At 35.4% G+C, this 18,286-nt stretch overlaps 1 long non-coding RNA gene across 2 annotated transcripts in view; it reads right to left on the reverse strand.

Moving 5' to 3' along the window:
* LOC122208211 overlaps nt 1–18,227 on the reverse strand; it is a 45,125-nt gene extending 26,898 nt beyond the window's left edge. Inside the window, exon 1 of one of the 2 annotated variants that reach the window (XR_006197153.1) lies at nt 18,097–18,227. This is a non-coding gene — a long non-coding RNA (uncharacterized LOC122208211). The remainder of the gene's footprint in view (nt 1–18,096) is intronic. The other variant, XR_006197152.1, reaches the window with a different exon arrangement.
* Between the last annotated feature and the right edge of the window lie 59 nt (nt 18,228–18,286).

Raw genomic sequence — 18,286 nt, forward strand, 5'->3', positions numbered from 1 at the left:
AGGCCAGGTGTATAGGAGACAATGCACCTATTCAAATACAGTCAAAGCATCAATTCTCATTTATTATCTACCCTCATTATTTTATTTTTACAAAATTAATTTCTTTCAAAATTATAGTATGCCATGTTAACATGTATTTCAAAAACAACATATGGTTCCTCTATTCCATGGTGTTGCATCATGGAGATGGTGCAGTGAATGATAAAGATACATAGACACAAGAAGGAACTTTAAAGTTCACGCAGGTACAGAAGGTCAAATGGGTTCAACATCCTAGAAAACAATTTGGGCAACAGAGACACAAAATGAAACAAAAGACTGGGCAACACAGACCAGACAAAGGCAAACCTTCACAGAATAGGAATTTAGAGTCCAACCCTGAACATTAATGGGAATCATAGGATACCCACATCAAATAGGGCACCAAACTTATCAAGTAGATTTATGACCTTATTTGTGTGAGGGTAAAAATAACATGTATTGAGTCTCAGTAATGAAAAGACAAGACAAATAGGAACCTCCAGGCTGGAAGATGAAGCGAGGTGAAGAGAAGGAAAAGTGTACCTAATACTTTGACTTTTTATTAAGCATGAATTTTACATTTTTATTGAAGTATAATTTACATACTTTAAGATGAAGATCCTAAGTATTCAGTTCAATGAGCTTGGGTAATTGCATGCAACCCTTCAACTATCCCTCAAAACAAGAACATTTATATAATCAACAGAAAGTTTCTTTATATCCCATTTCCTGTCCATTTCTACCTCCACCTCAGGCAATTACTTTGAGATTTCTGTAACAATTTCTAAAACAATAAGTTTTACCTTTTCTTGGAATTTATGTAAATGAATTACAATGTATGCATTTCTTTTTTTTGCATGTAGATTTTTTATATCACAAAATATTCTAGAAATTCATCCATGCTGCTTGTATCAGTAGTCTGTTCCTTTTCTCTGAGTAGTATTCCATTATATGAATGTACAAATGTGTATCATTTGGTTTACCTGTTGATGGATATTTGTTGGGGGTTTTTTCTTTGTTTTAATTTTTTCTACTATTATCTATTATTATATTATTATTTTAAGAGAGAGAGAGCACGAGGAAGAGGTGTGTGTGTATGTGGGAGGGAGGGAGAGAGGGAGAGAGAGAGAGAATCTTAAGCAGGCTCCACACTCAGCACAGAGCCTGATGCAGAGTTTGATTCCACGACTCTGGAATCATGACCTGAGCCAAAATCAAGAGGAGTGCTCAACCGACTGAGCCTTCCAGGCACCCCTGTTAGGAGGGTTTTAATTCAAATATTGGCTTAATAAGAGTAGGCTGCTATGAATATTTATGTGCAAGTCTTTGTGTGGGTGTATGTTTTATGTTTCCGTACATAGCTGGGTCACAAGAGAGATGTATGTTTAACTTTATTAAGAAAGTGCCAGATAGTCCAAATAATTTATTTTTACATTCCCATTAACAACTTATGAGCATTTTAGTTTCTCTACATACTCACCAATAGAGTTCCTATGTACCCTACAATATTGATACTTTATATTAGTATGGTAACTTTGTAATAAATAATAAAACAATATTGATACATTTGGTATTGTCAAATTTTTTGTTTTTGTTTTTAGCCCTTTAAATGGATAGCAGGCAGTGTATCATTATGCTTTTTATTTGCATTTCCTGATGATTAATGATATTCATTACTTTTTCATTTTCCAATTGTCCATTACTATGTATTCTTTTGCGAGGTTTCTGCTATGTCTTTTGCCCATTTTAATTGGATGCTTTATATTTTTAGTGTTGATTTGTAAAAATAAAGGTCTTTTGTCACATAATTGTATTTCCCCATCCTTAACTTGCTTATTTGATGGTGTACTTGATAAGAAGAAATCCTTAGTTTTGACAAAGACCAACAAATACATCAATATTTCCTTTTGTAGTCCTAATAAATCTTTTTAATAAATAATCTATTTAATAAATAATTTAATAAACAAATCATCTAATAAATATTTTCCTGCCCTAAGTTAGTAAGAAAATAGTACTGAGAATTCCCGTGTACCTTACACCCAATATCCCATGGTACATTTCTTATAATTAATGAATCAATATTGATAAATTTACCAAACTTTATTCTCATTTCCAGAGTCTTTACCTAAGGTTCTTTTTCTGTTTCAGTGTCTCATCCAGGACACAACATTGCATTTAGTTGTCATGTTTCCTTAGGTTCCTCTTGGTTTGTTACAGTTTCTCAGACTTCCAATGTTAATAATGAAAGTTTTGAGGAGTGTTAGTTAGGTATTTTATAAAATGTCTCTCAGTTAAGATCTTTTGTTTTTCTCACGATTCGATTGAGTGTGATGGTTAATTTTATGAGCCAACCTGGCCAGGCCATAGTATCAACATTTGGTCAAACATACTCTGGATATCTCTGTCAGGGCATTTGTGAATGAAATTTACACTTAAATCAGTGGACTTTGAGGAAAGCAGATTGTTTTCCATAATGGAGGTACGCCTCATTCAATCAGATGAAGGCCTGAATAGAATAAAAGATTGATCTTCCCAGGGCTAGAGAAAATTTGGCCAGCAGATAGCCTTCAGACTTGAACTGTAACATTGGCTCTTCCTGGGTTTCCAACTTTCTCTCTCTCTCTCTCTCTCTCTCTGTCTATATATATCTCGATATCAGTATACATATAGACAGAGAGATACATCCAGTTGGTTTTGTTTCTCTGGAGGATCCTGACCAATACAGTGGAGTTACAGGTTTGGGGGACAAAGACTTTATAAAGAAGTAAAGTGCCATTCTCATTGCATTATACCAAAGGTACATAGTATCAGCGTGACTTATCACCTTGATTGCCCGTCTGAGGTATGTGGATCAGATTTCTCAACTGCAAAGTTACTATTTTTCCCCCTTCTATACTGTGCTCTTTGGAAGGAAATCACCATATGCAGTCCACAGTTAAGGAGTAGGGAGTTATGCTCCACTCCCTTGAGAGAAGAATATCTACATAAATTATTTCAAATTTCTCTACATACATCATTTGTCTATTTATCCCCATTTATTTATTCAGTCTTTTATATATATATATATATATATATATATATATATATATATATATATATAAATAAATGTATGAACTCAAGGATGTATATTTTATAATTTGGATTACCATCTACCACCACCTTATTTATATTGTTGCTTAAAGTGTAAAAGCTTTGGCCATTGGAAACTCTTTCCTTTGGCTGTTGTGTCCCTTTGATATATCCCCCTCATTGTGAGTTCCTATGACTTGTGTGTGTTTGTTTCCTTAAGCAATTTCTTATTTTCTGACACTACAAGTTTCTCCAGGCTCATCTTGTATAATTCCTGATTCAGTTCTAGAATAATCCATTTCTCCCAGGAGCTCTAGCTCCTATTATTAAAGAATGATATTAGAAATTAAGTTCTGGCTACTAGGTGTGGTCATTGGTACTGAGGTGTTATTGCTTCCACACCCTCTCAACTGATAGAGAAAGGAAATCTGTGTGTATACTAATGTGTATATACAAGAATCTGTAAACATTCCTGTATGTAATTATCCATATCCCTATTAAGCTAAATATGAGTTTATACTGGCATATACAAATGTAACCCATACTACATTTATTATTGTAGCCTCTTCCCCGTGCTTATCTGTAACTTCCCAGTCCAATAACAAAAACCTTGGCTCCACCTGTCTACCATCCAATTACTTACTGGTTCAATTCCCATATATATGTATGGTGGTATCAGAATTCGTATTCTGTAGCTCAACATGGGACAATTTTATGAACTATAGTACAGTGTCTATATACATTTTCTTTTGCCTTTAGACTTAAAGACTCTATTCATTTCTGAAGTTACTTAGGTCAGTGTCTTTTTCTCCTAATACCTTCAGCAAAGTCATTTCATATATTTATAATAGATTTTGTCTACATCACTGCTGGGATCTCACACCTGGTAAATCTTTTTTTTTTTTTTTTTTTTTTTTTTTTTTTTTTTTTTAATTTACTTACACTTAGGCTCATTCTTTGTATTGTAAAGTTCTATGGGTTTTGACAATCCATAGTGTCATGTGCCCACCATTACAGTATTATACAAAATAGTTTCACCATCCTAAAAAAATACCTTGTGCTTTTCCTCTTCAACCCTCTTTCGCTTCTGCTGAAAGCCTGGCAACCACTGATCTTTTTTACCTCATGTAACACCTACTTCACTACTACCTCATGTAGTTTTGCCTTTTCCAGAAGGTCATGTAATTGGAATCACAGTAAGCCTTTTCATATTGGCATATATATATAATATATATATATATATATATATATATATTATATATATATGTTATAATGTTTACTTATTTTTGAGAGACAGAGCATGAGCAGGGGAGGGGCAGACAGAGAGGGAGACACAGAATCCAAAACGGGCTCCAGGCTCTTAGCTGTCGGCCTTGACGCTCCGACCCAGGACTCAAACTCACGGACCACGAGATCATGACCTGAGCCAAAGTCAGATGCTTAACTGACTCGAGCCACCCAGGCGCCCCACACATTGGCTTATATTTTTCTATAGAAGCATCTAGTGATTCCAAATTAAAAGACTGGTCCTTTCACTATTGAGCTGACTTTGTAGGAAGTTAATTGATCATGGGTCAATTAATGCATGAGTCTACTTCTGAACTCTGTTATGTTCTATTGATTCTATTCGGCTATTCTAATAACAATGATACATTATCTTAATTACATTAACTTTATAGCTTGAAATCTGGAATTGCAAGTCATTCAATTTTGTTGTTCTTTGGCAAGATTATTTTGGTTCTTCGAAGTTCTTCCATTTGCATATAAATTATAGAATCTAATTGTTGATTTTATCAAAAAAGACTTCGAGGATTTTGATTTATACTGAATTGAATCTATAGACCAATTTGAAGAGAAAGGAACACCTTAATACTGAACCTTCTAATTTGTGAAAATAGTATCTCTGTTTATTTCAGTCTTCATTAATTTCTCTCAAATAGATTATAGTTTTTAATATAGGTATCTTGCATGAGTTTTATTAGGTTTATTCCTAGGTATTTAATTTTTTTAATGCAATTGTAAATGGTATTTTTAGATTTTTATTTGAAAATTATCATTACAATTGATTTTTGTATATTTACTTTGTGTCCTATGAACTAAAATAATATATTACTTCTGGAATATTTTTCTGGGACCCATAAAATATTTTACATACAAAATCCTGTTTCTTTACAATTTTGTTTATAAACTTCATGCATTTCAATCTTTTTCATGCTTTATTGCACTGGCTAAGAATTACGATGAAATGATGACACAAAGTCATTTACCAATTTATCATCATATATGATTCTATCCTCTATGATGAAATTTTTATAATCAATGAGAATTGAAAAACTAGTCAATTTACTTTTTTCTGCATTTATTTAGATGATCACATGATTTCTTCTTCTATATTGTTATTTTGTGAATTACATAGATTGAGTTTCAATGTTAGCCACTAGTATTATTCATTAATGTATTCCTGTATTGAATCTGCTAATATATATTTTTAAACATTTATTTATTTTTGAGAGACAGATAGAGACAGAACATGAGCAGGGGAGGAATGGAAAGAGAGGGAGACACAGACTCCAAAGCAGGCTCCAGGCTCTGTGCTGTCAGCATAGAGCCCGATGCAGGGCTCGAACTCACATACCGGGAGATCATGACTTGAGCCGAAATTGAGTTGGACGCTTAACAGACTGAGCCACCCAGGAGCCCCTGAATCTGCTAATATTAACAAATTTTGAATCTTTGATCATGAGAAGGTGTATGGGTCTATAACTTTCCTTTCAGGTATTGTATTTACCAAGTTTTTATATCAAGGTTATGCTGCTTCATAAAAATGAGTTGGGAAGTGTTCCTTCCTGTGTTTTTTTAAAATTTATTTAACATTAGTTTTCCTTTTTATTTAACATTTGATGTAATTTAATGGTAAAGTCACCTGAAATTTGAGTTTTCTTTGTGAGGTTTTGATAACAATTTAATTTCCTTAATACATGTGAGTCTACATAGATTTTTCTATTCCTTTATGTGTCAATTTGGTAAGCTGTATTTTTTAAGAAATTCACTCAATTATTTAAGTTACTGAATTTACTAACACAATGGAGAGATTCTCAACTTCAATATTATGGCTATTTGAGGCTTTGCTATGGGAGGATGCTCTATGTTTTGTAGGATATTTAGCAGCATCCGTGGCCTATATCCATAAGATTCCAGTAGCACCTCTTCCCTTCGGTTGTGACAACCAAATTATTTCCACATACTGTGAAATATCCCCTCTGGGCAAAACTGTCCCCACCTGAGAAACATGGGCATGAAGTTATTCATAATATCCCTTTATTGTGTCTTTAATGTTTGTAAGATATGTAATGATGTCCCCTATTTTTTTAATGATATTGGTAATTTATAATTTCTTCATTTTTTTTGTTAGGGTTTTATCAAATTTATTAATCACTTCAAAGAATAAACTTTGACTTTATTTTCTCAGTTTATCTTTTAGTTCACTAATTTCTACTTTTACATGTAATATTTCATTTCTTCTTCTTAAGTCGGGTTTAATTTTATCTTCTCTTTTGTTTTCTAATGTAGAAGCTGTGCCTTCCTTCAACTTTTTTTTTTAAGTTTATATTTTAAAAAGGGAGAGACAGAGGGAGGGGCAGAGAGAGAAAGAGACAGAAAATCCCAAGCAGGCTCCACACTGTCAGTACAGAGTCTGGCACAGGGCTTGAACCCATGAACTGTGAGATCATGACCTGAGCTGAAATCAAGAGTCTGACACTTAACTAACTGAGCCACCCAGGCACCTCTCTTCTTTCCTAATATAGGCAATTAATGTGATAAATTTCCATTTTACACCAGTTTTGGATGCATTCTATAAATTTTGATATATTATGTTCTCATTATAGAGTTTAAAATATTTCTCACTTTTCCCCATGTGATTTCTTCTTTCATTCATGGATTATTCAGAAAAGAATTACTTAATTTCTTTTTTTTTTTTTAATTTTTTTTTTTCAACGTTTTTTATTTATTTTTGGGACAGAGAGAGACAGAGCATGAACGGGGGAGGGGCAGAGAGAGAGGGAGACACAGAATCGGAAACAGGCTCCAGGCTCCGAGCCATCAGCCCAGAGCCTGACGCGGGGCTCGAACTCACGGACAGCGAGATCGTGACCTGGCTGAAGTCGGACGCTTAACCGACTGCGCCACCCAGGCGCCCCAAGAATTACTTAATTTCTAAGTATTTTGCCATTTTCCAGATATTTTTATGTTACTGATTTCTAATCTGTGGTCACAAAACATGTATTATATGTTTCTGATTTTTTTGAAATTTATTGAGACTTTTTTTATATGCTAGCAAATAATTGGTTTATCTTGCTGAGCGTTCTTTGTGCAGTTGACAGGAATTTGTGCTTTTAATTGATGGATTTCATATTGTATTAACTTCAGTGGATCAAGTTTGTACACAGTGTTATTCAAATTTTCTATACTTTTGTTGATTTTTCTGTCTATTTGACCAATTATTTATTATAGTTTTGTCTATTTCTCCATTTAATTGTGCCAATTATTGTTTTGTGGCTTTAAGACTCTGTTAGTAGCTGCATACATGTTGGGAACTGTTATATCTTCTTAAACAATGACTTTTACCACATGAATTTTCCCCTGTATCTCTGGTAATACTCTTTTTCTTGAAGTTTTATTTTTCTTATATTACTATGGTGGTACATTCTTTCTTATGCTTACTGTTTTCATAGTATATTCTCCCCTACATTTTTTACTTTATCTATCTTCAAATCTTAGTTTACCTTCAAATAATAAAGAAAAATATAAGAACACTGCAATACTATAATTCTATTTACATTTCTTTCTACATTTTGAGCCCTTTTTGGCATATATTTTACTTCTATGTATGTTATAAACTCAAACTATATCATAACTGTATTTACTCAAGATATACAGCTATAGATAGATATAATGGATGAAATACATAAAATAAAGATAATAAAAATTACTGCTATATGTTTATTCATATAGCAGGACTTCTACCTGGTATTATTTCACATTAGCCTAAAGAACTTCTAAAATTTCTGCTAGAAATGTTCTGGTGATCAGAACATCTCCTTGTATTCCAAGTATTCCACATATAGTGTGGTAGGTCATTTGATACTGTCCTGGAGATATCAGATATTTTCTTCCATTTGTCCTTTTTTCTGCTCTTTATATTTGGTTTGTATAATCTCTATTAATCTGTCTTAAATTTATAGAGTTTTTTCTCTGCTACTTCCAGTTAGCTGGTAATACTATGAAGATTTTTTTATGACTGATATTTTATTAATTTTTCTAGTATTTCAATTTTTTAACAGTTCCCATGTTATCCACTTTCTCCACAGACCCTGCAACGTATTTATAATAGTGATTTTAAAGTCCCTTTCAGATAATTTCAACAAATGAGCCATTTTTGTGTTTACCTCTATTAACAGTTCACTCTTGACCAAGCTCACATTTTCTTTTGCCTTCACACATCTCATAAGTTTTATTAAATGCTAGATATAAAAAAGAGAGAGACAGAGAGACAGAGAGACAGAGAGAGAGAAGGCTAAATAATATTTGCCCTAAAAAATATCTTGCCAGTTTTTCTATTGGACTTCTTTGCTTGGAAGTTTGAGTGTATTAATACTTTAGATTTGCTAAGTCTGGATTCTTTTGAAGCTTTAATTATAGTGTTTAGTTGCTTAAAACATGCTTAGGTTCTCAGCACTGGAAAAACTCTAGAGATTACTTGTACCTGATAGCTCATCCACTAAAGTGCTACTCTTTTAGCTCAAAAGCCCAGTTTCCAGCATGTCTGAGGGTTGTCTTTATTCCTCAGTCTTGCCTGTCTTACTGTGCCTGAGTGTAACCCTCTCCATCCCATTGCCTTGCCCCAGCCTTCCAAGGGCTGCTGCAGTACAACTTAATGAAGCTTGGAATCCTCAAAGGGACTGCTCCCAGCAATCCTGCTTCATTCCTGCCTTTCACATACTACTTCTGAGCACTCAGTTAAGACCTTTGGAATAGAGTTAAAGGGTGGATGCACACTTACTCTGACTGGAGCTCCATGAGATTGTCATCTATCATTCCAACCCACACACAACCATTAAACATTGGCTGGTCTCTCTTTATGTCTGTTTATGGTGCATTTATGTAGTATAAAGGCAATGTATGCACCATAAACTGTTCTGTAAAAAATGAAAGCAGCTGTGATTCTCTCCTCTGTTAGGAAATTCTCATTACCTTTTGGATTTAAATTCATTAAAGTTTGTGTCCTCAGGTCTGATAAGTTCACCACCCCCCACCCACCCCCCACCCCCCGCCAATTTTTAAAATCCTTTCTTGCTTGTGCTTGTGAACTGGAGCAAAAGTCTCTTATCACTTCAAAATTTCTGATTGGGCTCTGTATTTTTCCTATATTATAATCCTTTCAGAACATCTCCTCAAGGGTTTCTGGACCCAGTTCTCCACTTTGCCAAAGTGGTGATAACTCCTACTAAAAAACTGAAAATACTTCTTCTTTTCTCCCCTAACCACTTAATTTTGCTGATTGTTCTCCCTTGCATTCATGTCATAAAAAGCTACTTGATCCCTTGTGACTCATATCTGGCCTTGTTTCTTATTCCCTGAGTTTCTCATACCAGTCATGTCTTCCTTCTTTTCTTCCTGTGCATACTTGGGTTTCCCTGTACTTTGAAAACAAGTCTGACCTTTGTGCAGACATATATATATATACATATAAGTAGAACTTACCTTAAGGCTTTTGGTTATCATTAACCTCAATTATTGGATTAGTACCTGCCAAAAATGTATTACTCATTTTTGTTGGCTGAACTTGTATTATGTTGGCTTTTTGTTCAGAGTTTCTTATTCTATTTTAAGGATTGCTTCTTCCTGAAACTTTTTGTTTCTTTAATACTAACCATCTTGTCTAACCCTAAAATCTGAAAACACTGCTTCTCAGCTGGACTCACCTTTTGAACTTGACTAGTTATCTAACTGAGCACATAAAACTTGTTATCATGCTCTGACTTCATCTATATCTACGGCCACTGAAGAAGAAAAATTATTTTTGTCATTACTCCTTCCCTTTAAGTACAAGAACTCCAACTTGCATAGTCCCAGTGTCTTTCAAATAACATACTGGATTTGTTGTCTCACCTGGATTGCTGTTCTGATTATTTAACACATAACCTCAAAATATAAACATAGGCGATAGTAATTAACATACTATAATACTATAAGAATATATTATTCTCTATAGTATCTCTATATGATCTTTATAGAGTCTCTAATAATCTTCAGTTTTGAAAACATATGTATATATATTTTTACTATGGTGAGCTTCAACTAATTCTTGACTCCCAGTAGCTATTACAAATCTAATGGCCATCTTGGTCTATCAGCCATCTCACTGATCTCATTACAACAGTTTGTCAGGAAATAAAATATATTAAACAAGTTCATGAAATTTCAAATTATGTAGCTCTATTCCTCAGCTACATCATTGATTTTGTTTAGGTTTAAAAATTTCTTTCTCCAAATTCTATATTTAACTCCTCCCACAGTCTTTCAGGAAATACTCAGTACTAACCACATCCTGTTGATTCTATTTCCCAATTATCCCTACCTATTCATCTTCTCTGTTCCCCAGGCATCATTAACTTTGTTCTGGATCCTTCTCATATTTCTTATCTGGTCAGCCTCCACATCCCATCTACCCACTCCTCATTCATTTTCGGTAACAATTCCAGAATAATCTTTCCAAAATGCATATATGGCCATAATGATTAGCATTAAGTCATAACTCCTTAACGCACAGGATCCTTCATGACTAATTTGTTTTCTCAGTTTTAGCCTAATTTCATTTTGCATTTTTGTCCTCATATGTAGACCATGTTCTAGTCATACAGATGTTTATAGTTAAATATATCATACTCTTTTATAGCTCCAGGCTTGTGCACACCTTCTTTTCTTGCCGGTAACTCCATTTCCAGCCTTATTCAGCTAACTCCTTCACAAATATCTCCTCCTTTAGGAAGTCTTTATTAATCCCTAAGTCAGAACCAAATGCCATTCTCTATACCTGCTGTGCAAATTCTTATCATAGTACTTATCACATTATGTTGTAATTGTTGATTTACTTAACTCTCTTCCCCACTAGGCTCTAAGTCATATTAATGAATGTGATGCAATCAAAATTAAGAACTTCTGCTCTTTCAGAGATAGTTAAGAGAATGAAAGCACCACCACAAACTGGGGTAAAATTTTTGCACATCATGTCTGATAGAGTCCAGCTTTATTCAGAATTAAAAACTCTCACAACCATAAAAAGAAAAGAAAATAATAACAATAAAAAATGGACAAAATTTTGAACACTTCACCAAAAATGTTAAAAAGATGGCAAATAAGCACGTGAAAACATGTTCATCAGTAACCCTTAAAACCCTTTATATATGATATATATATCATATATATATAAAATATATATGATATATATATCATATATATCATATATATTTTATATATATATGATATATATATCATATATATATAATGGACTATTACTCAAGAATCAAAAAGAATGAAATCTTGCCTTTTGCAACAATGTAGATAGAAGTAGAGTGTATTATGCTAAGCAAAATTAATCAGAGAAAGACAAATATCATATGACTTCAACTCATATGTGGAATTTAAGACACAAAACAGATGAACATAAGGGAAGGGAAGCAAAAATAACATAAAAACAGGGAGGGGGACATAAGAGACTGTTAAATACAGAGAACAAACTGAGGGTTGCTGGTGCGGGGGGGGGGGGGGGTTATGGGTGGGGGGATGGGCTAAATGTGTGAGGGGCATTAAGGGGACACTTGTTGGGATGAGCACTGGGTAGTATATGTAGGGGATGAATCACTGGATTCTACTCCTGAAATCATTATTGCACTATATGCTAAGTAACTTGGATGTAAATTTAAAAAAAAACAATAATAATAAAATAAAACAAAATAAAGAAAAAAAGGGGGGGCACTAGCATTCCCCCCTACCCCCTGCAAAGAAAAGAACACAAGGAAATTTTTGTGGGTGTGAATAGATTCATTATTTTGATGACGGTTATGGTTTCACAAGTATATACGTATGTTTACACAGCATTCTTCTATCATTCACATGCCTTACCATATTTCATTGTTTTGTTGAGTTACCTAGTTAGCTTACTAGATTTTTATCAATATAGATGGACAGATATTATTTTTGAGATTGATTTCTTAGAGATTAAAAAAGGTCCTTTCAGAAACACACATTGTTTCTGTTGAAAGTAGAACACTGACTTGAATGGACATTGTCCTGTACTGATACCCAATGACCACTTCTGTACACTAATATTTACTAATATTACTAGTATTTCTTACTAATTTACTAATATTACTAATATAATGTTACTAATATTTTTACTAATATTTTTTAAGGTCATCATTATTAATTACTAGTGTTTGAAATCTGAAGAGTAATTTGGATATCAGCAGACCTGAACATGCGATATTTCACAGTGATATTTAAGAACTTTGAAAAGTTGAAATTAGCATGTCAAAGACACACATTCTGACATATCTCTTACAGATGTGCTAGCTTCTATTTGCCTCCTCTGTCTTAAATCTAAACCTAACTGACTCATCCTATGCATTTCTGTGACTCATGAAAATTCCCAGAAATCTTTTCTAGGGATCCCATGTTAGAAAATATAACAAATAATAAGATTAACAGACCAAGCTGTACCAAACTGTCATAATTTAGAAGTCAAGGCATGGAGGAGCTTTAGAAGCAGTGTTTAGGAAGAGACAACAAGCACAATGAAAATTAAAGGACAGTTTGAGGTTAGCACAAAAATCTTAGCACACATTAAGATGAAAATGTAAATAAGGGGAACCTGGGTGGTTCAGTCAGTTAAGCCACCGACTTCGGGTCAGGTCATGATCTCACGGCTCCTGAGTTCAAGCCCCGCATTGGGCTCTGTGCTGACAGCCTAGAGCCTGGAGCCTGCTTCGGATTCTGTGTCTCCCTCTCTCTCTGCCCCTCCCCTGCTCGTGCTCCTTCTCTATCTCTCTCAAAAATAAATAAACATTAAAAAAATTTTTTTAAGTAAATGTAAATGATATTTTCTCTCTTAAATTAAAACTTTTTAGCTCTATGTAATCAGAAAATCCTAGGAACTCTATGGGTGTTTTGTATTATTGTATGGAGCTGTGTTGTCTAAAAGAATATGTCCCAGCCACATGTGGCTATTGAGAACTTGACATGTGGCTACTCAGAACTGAATCACAAAATTTTTTACTTCATATGAAACAAAATGTAAAATATCTCATTACTTTTTATGAAACAATAATGTCTTACGCATATTGGGTTATTATAATTAAACCTACAAATTTCCTTTTATTTTTTCTAACATGGCTACTAGAAAAGCTAAAATTACATATATGTCTTAAATTTATTGCTCAATTACATTTTTGTGGGACAGCACTGGTATAAACACTTTCCTCCAGTGCTTGAACTGATAATTGGCATCTCAGAGGAAGAATTTCCATATTTATAGTTAGCTCTTTTAAGTTCTAGTCATTCTATTTTGAATAGAGGAACAAAAGAAGAAAGAATTCTAAAATTTTGATAACAGTGTCATTGTATTCTTTTTTTTTTTATGTTTATTTATTTTGAGAGAAAGAGAGTGAACAGGCGACAGGTAGAGCGAGAGGGAGAGAATCCCAAGCAGGCTCTGAGATGTCAGTGCAGAGCCTGGACGTAGGGCTCAAACTCACAGACTGTGAGATCATGACCTGAGCTGAAATCAAGTGTCAGACTTTTAACCTATTGAGCCACCTAGGCGCCCCAATGTCACTGCATTCTGAAAGCACTGGAAGGATATCGCTGTGTTGGTGAACAAATGTTAATTGGTCGTTTTGTTATAAAAAGAAGTCTCTAGTCTAGTCTCATAAGAGAGAGGTTGAGATAAAGGTAGCCCCAAACTGGTCTGTGCAAGAGAAACTCCCCATTTTCATCTCTAGCAGCTTGAGAAAAAGGGGTTCTGGGCTTCAGAACTTATAGAAAAGCATTTGGGAAAAAGCTCAATGGAGAGTGAGGGTGGGCTGCTGGGGAAGGAGAGATGGAAGAGACTGGGCTTAGGAAGAAGGGGAATCATTACAACATGACTCTTGGCAGAAAATGAACTTCGAACTTTAGTGAAAAATCAGTGTCTGATATTGTTTTAAGTTGTTTCGTTGGTTTTTGGGTTTTTTTTGTTTTTTATACTTAAACCACTTTTTAATTTCTACAAGTCTTTGGTAAACTGTTGCACATACAGCTTTTTGTTCATGGTGACTTGTGATATGATGGAAAAGAACTGTGTTTAAACGTGTGGCAAAGGGATATAGAGAGAACAAAGAAGCATCCAGAAGCAGTGACGAGACAGCACACAGTGACCAAGACTTGAGCCAGGAGCTAAGCACATCGAATAATGACAGTAAATTATCAGCAGAACTGTAAGCCCTTCTTCTCAGAAATATTTAGAAAAACTGGGGAATGCACTCCATTGAGGAAGTGTAATGTAAGTAACTAGAGTCCTTTCTTCGGTGCCTCACAGGTGGAGACAACACCAGGTGAAGTTGTCACACAAAGGAAACTTTGTTTACAGCAAGGACAGTAGATCACTGTGACTAACTTCCAAAGCCATGATTCCCTGAGTGGCATTAAGTGGGTTTCTTTTATTTAGGGTTAGGATGACTATTCAGAAATGGGAGCTTTGACATCACAAGGAAAGGTGCGTATAACACTGCACAGGCACACTTAGAAAACATGCCGATACACGCATCTTAGGCTAAATAAAGCTTGTACTCCTCCATAGGTGGAGACTTTAACATAATGAAGCAGAGGTAACTGTCGGACAAGTAGAAGGAGCTAATGGGCATGCTCACAGAGCAGTTATAAACTAGATGATGTCTGGAGCTCCTGGTCTCAGGTAAGGCATGCTGGGCCTGGCTCACTTTTGAAATGGCACTGGGAGTTTTATCACTAATTTATTGTCTCTGTTATAGTTAGGCTCTGTCCTGGCCTCTCAGAGATGTTAGTTTTTGCATTTCCTTAAAATTTCCTTAAATCATTAAGATTTCCTTAAAATCATTAACTACTGAGGTTTCTGCTTTTATTTGTAATTCTGACACCTTCTAGGGAGTTCCGCAAGTATGTTAGGGCAAGGAGAGCCAGTAAGATCATGGAAAATAGCTGGGGGCCTAAAAATGACTTCCTTTTCTGAGGACCCCTACCTCTTTCTACTTACAGAAGGTTCAGGTTATTTCATTTGCATATTGCTAGAAAGGGTGATTCAGGAAGACTGGAGAACTAGAGAGTTACACTGGGTAATTATGTATGCAGAATTGCTACTCAATTTTCAGTTTCTCACCTACTTCCAGTTCCTATTTCAGATTTCATATGTAATGAAAAAATATAAATTTATTTATGGGCTCTAACTCGGTTTTTAATTATTATTTTTATTTGAGACAGAGAGAGAGAACACACATGCAAAGTGGTAAGGGAGCAAGAGGAGAGAGAGAGACAATCCTAGTCGAGCCCAGTACTAGTCAAGCTCCAGGCTCAGTGCAGAGCCCCACCTGGGGCTCGATCCTACGAACTTGGGATCTTGACCTGAGGCAAAATCAAGAGTCAGATGCTCAACCAAGTGAACCACCGAGGCACCCCTCTAACTAGATCTTTTAAAACATTTTGAGGGGGCGCCTGGGTGGCTCAGTCGGTTGAGCGGCCGACTTCAGCTCAGGTCATGATCTCGCGGTCCGTGGGTTCGAGCCCCGCGTCGGGCTCTGTGCTGACAGCTCAGAGCCTGGAGCCTGTTTCAGATTCTGTGTCCCCCTCTCTGTGACCCTCCCCTGTTCATGCTCTGTCTCTCTCTGTCTCAAAAATAAATAAACGTTAAAAAAATTAAAAAAAAAACAAAACAAAACATTTTGAGTCAAAGGATACTAGATGTGGAAATAATAAGCTCTCTTACTATAGAAGCTCCCTTAAGACTTACACTTTAAATTTTTAATTAATTTGATTTTTTTATTCATTCTTACCTCAAATTTATTGCATTATATTAAAGGATTACTTATATGGTTAAGGCATTTGTATTTTTTAAAATGATGACCCATAAAACACTGAATCTATTTGGACATCTTTCCACAATTCATCACCTTAGGTGCCACTGAAGAACTCTGAAGAACCCCTGTAGCCAGAATCATGGGTGTCCCATTTCATAAATAAAAATTAAAACTCATTCCTTTAAATGTTAAACCCAATTTAAATAATGATGATACTTTTTTAATTGAGGAAATTTTTAAAAAGTTGTGAAAAGAGGATGAATCTATTCAGAGTTTTCTGAAATGTGGGTCACCTAGTATTAATATACCATGATTGAATCCTCTATCTCTAATTCATAATTATAATTTCCTAAAACAATTTTTGCGAACGAGAAAATGTAACACCGTTATTGTACTGATTTAGGTCTACATACAACCATTTTTATCTAAATGGGTTTTATAACCCATTTTCTTGCCACATTAATACTTTGTCATTTTACAACCAGGGTTTTTCCAGTGGTCTTAATGGGCGGACTTCATGAAAATCTGTGAACCCTTTGAAGATGTATACAAAATACTGTTGTGTATCTCTGTTTGCCACTAGAAGAGGGGGTCTCCAAGATTCTGATTTGTGTAGTCAAGCTACTTACTTTGAAAAGTCAAACAATGTTAGTGGAAGATGCCAGCCCCTCCCCCTTCCTCCACCTTTGAGAAAGATTTGGCTAAACAAGAGAGGCTGAATGATTTAATCAATGCCCCATTATTCGGCATTTAAGTTAAATGAACACAGTTTGTACAGAAATCTTTTGAGAGTTCTCATTAGCTTTAGGATAAATTCCAAAGGGTGGGCTTGCTGGGCGAAAGAATGTGAAAATTAAAAGTTTTAATACTCTTTTTTAAAAAGTCTTTTTTTGTTTTTTGTTTTTTTAGTAATCCCTACACCCAGCAAGGTGCTGGAACTCACCACCTCACCACCTGGAGCTAAAGAGTCAACAGGCTCCTCCGACTGAGCCACCCAGGTGTCCCCAAATGTTTAATTCTCTTGATATGTATTGCTAAAATGCCTGTCAGAAAGTTATGAAACTACATTTTCCCCAATATTGGGTGAGAAGGCTTATTGGCTCACATGTGTATGTAATAACTTTAAACCTTAAGTTGCATATTATTTTGACTTATATTTCTTATTTTTACATCTTAGTATTCCACCAGTTAAACACACTGATCCCGTCAGAAGAGAAATAAAACACTGTCACTTCCTTTCTTGGTTACTATGTATGCTGTGACCGTGATTGTAACAATAGGTAACATTCATTAAACGTTAAATTCTCTGAAGGCAGAGAGTCTAGTCTGCAATTGTATTGTTATTCTCATCTTCCAAAGGAGATAACCTAGCCTTTGAGACGTTGGGGACAGTAGCCCCAAAACCACAGCGATAAGTTGAAGCACAGGGACTTGGGCTGGGATCTTACCCTGCTGTAACCACGGACTTAAGGAGGAGGGGGCAGGAGGGGGAGTGGAGGGCGGTGAACCATGTGCAAAACACAAGCAAAACCAAAACAAACAAAACTAGGGCTCCTGCCAAGCTTGGTTTCCTTCTACTGGGTTAGTTTCTAAATTTTAAATGATGTGATTTTTCGGCTGTCAGACGCGTGTCTACCAACCAGTTTATCCTACTCCCAGCGTCGCCGAGTGTCAATCAGGGACGACTCGCAAGGCGTGGATAGAAAGCTTCTTAGCTGAGGGTTTGAAGTAGATAGTGTATGTTTTTCCCCCCTTTGCAAAAGGAAAAGGCCTGACAGGAAAAAAAGAAAAAAAAGGAAAGAAAGAAAAAGGAAGTACTATTATTTTTAAATTTTCCAGGGCGAGAGCGGCCAATTTTTACCTTCAAGACTTGAGAGAGACCAAGGTAACATAACCTGGAGGGTGCACAATCATAGTTGCCCTTCCGGACGTTAGCAGGGCGGAGGAAAGACGCATGCGTCGTGCGCACTGCTGGGTCACACACCTCCTAGGAGAGAGCTCTGCGCAGGCGCGGACGCAGGTTGCAGCAGCGCCAGGCCTCAGCCAAAGCC

This window comes from Panthera leo, chromosome A2, assembly GCF_018350215.1.
Source record: "Panthera leo isolate Ple1 chromosome A2, P.leo_Ple1_pat1.1, whole genome shotgun sequence".
NCBI lineage: Eukaryota > Metazoa > Chordata > Mammalia > Carnivora > Felidae > Panthera > Panthera leo.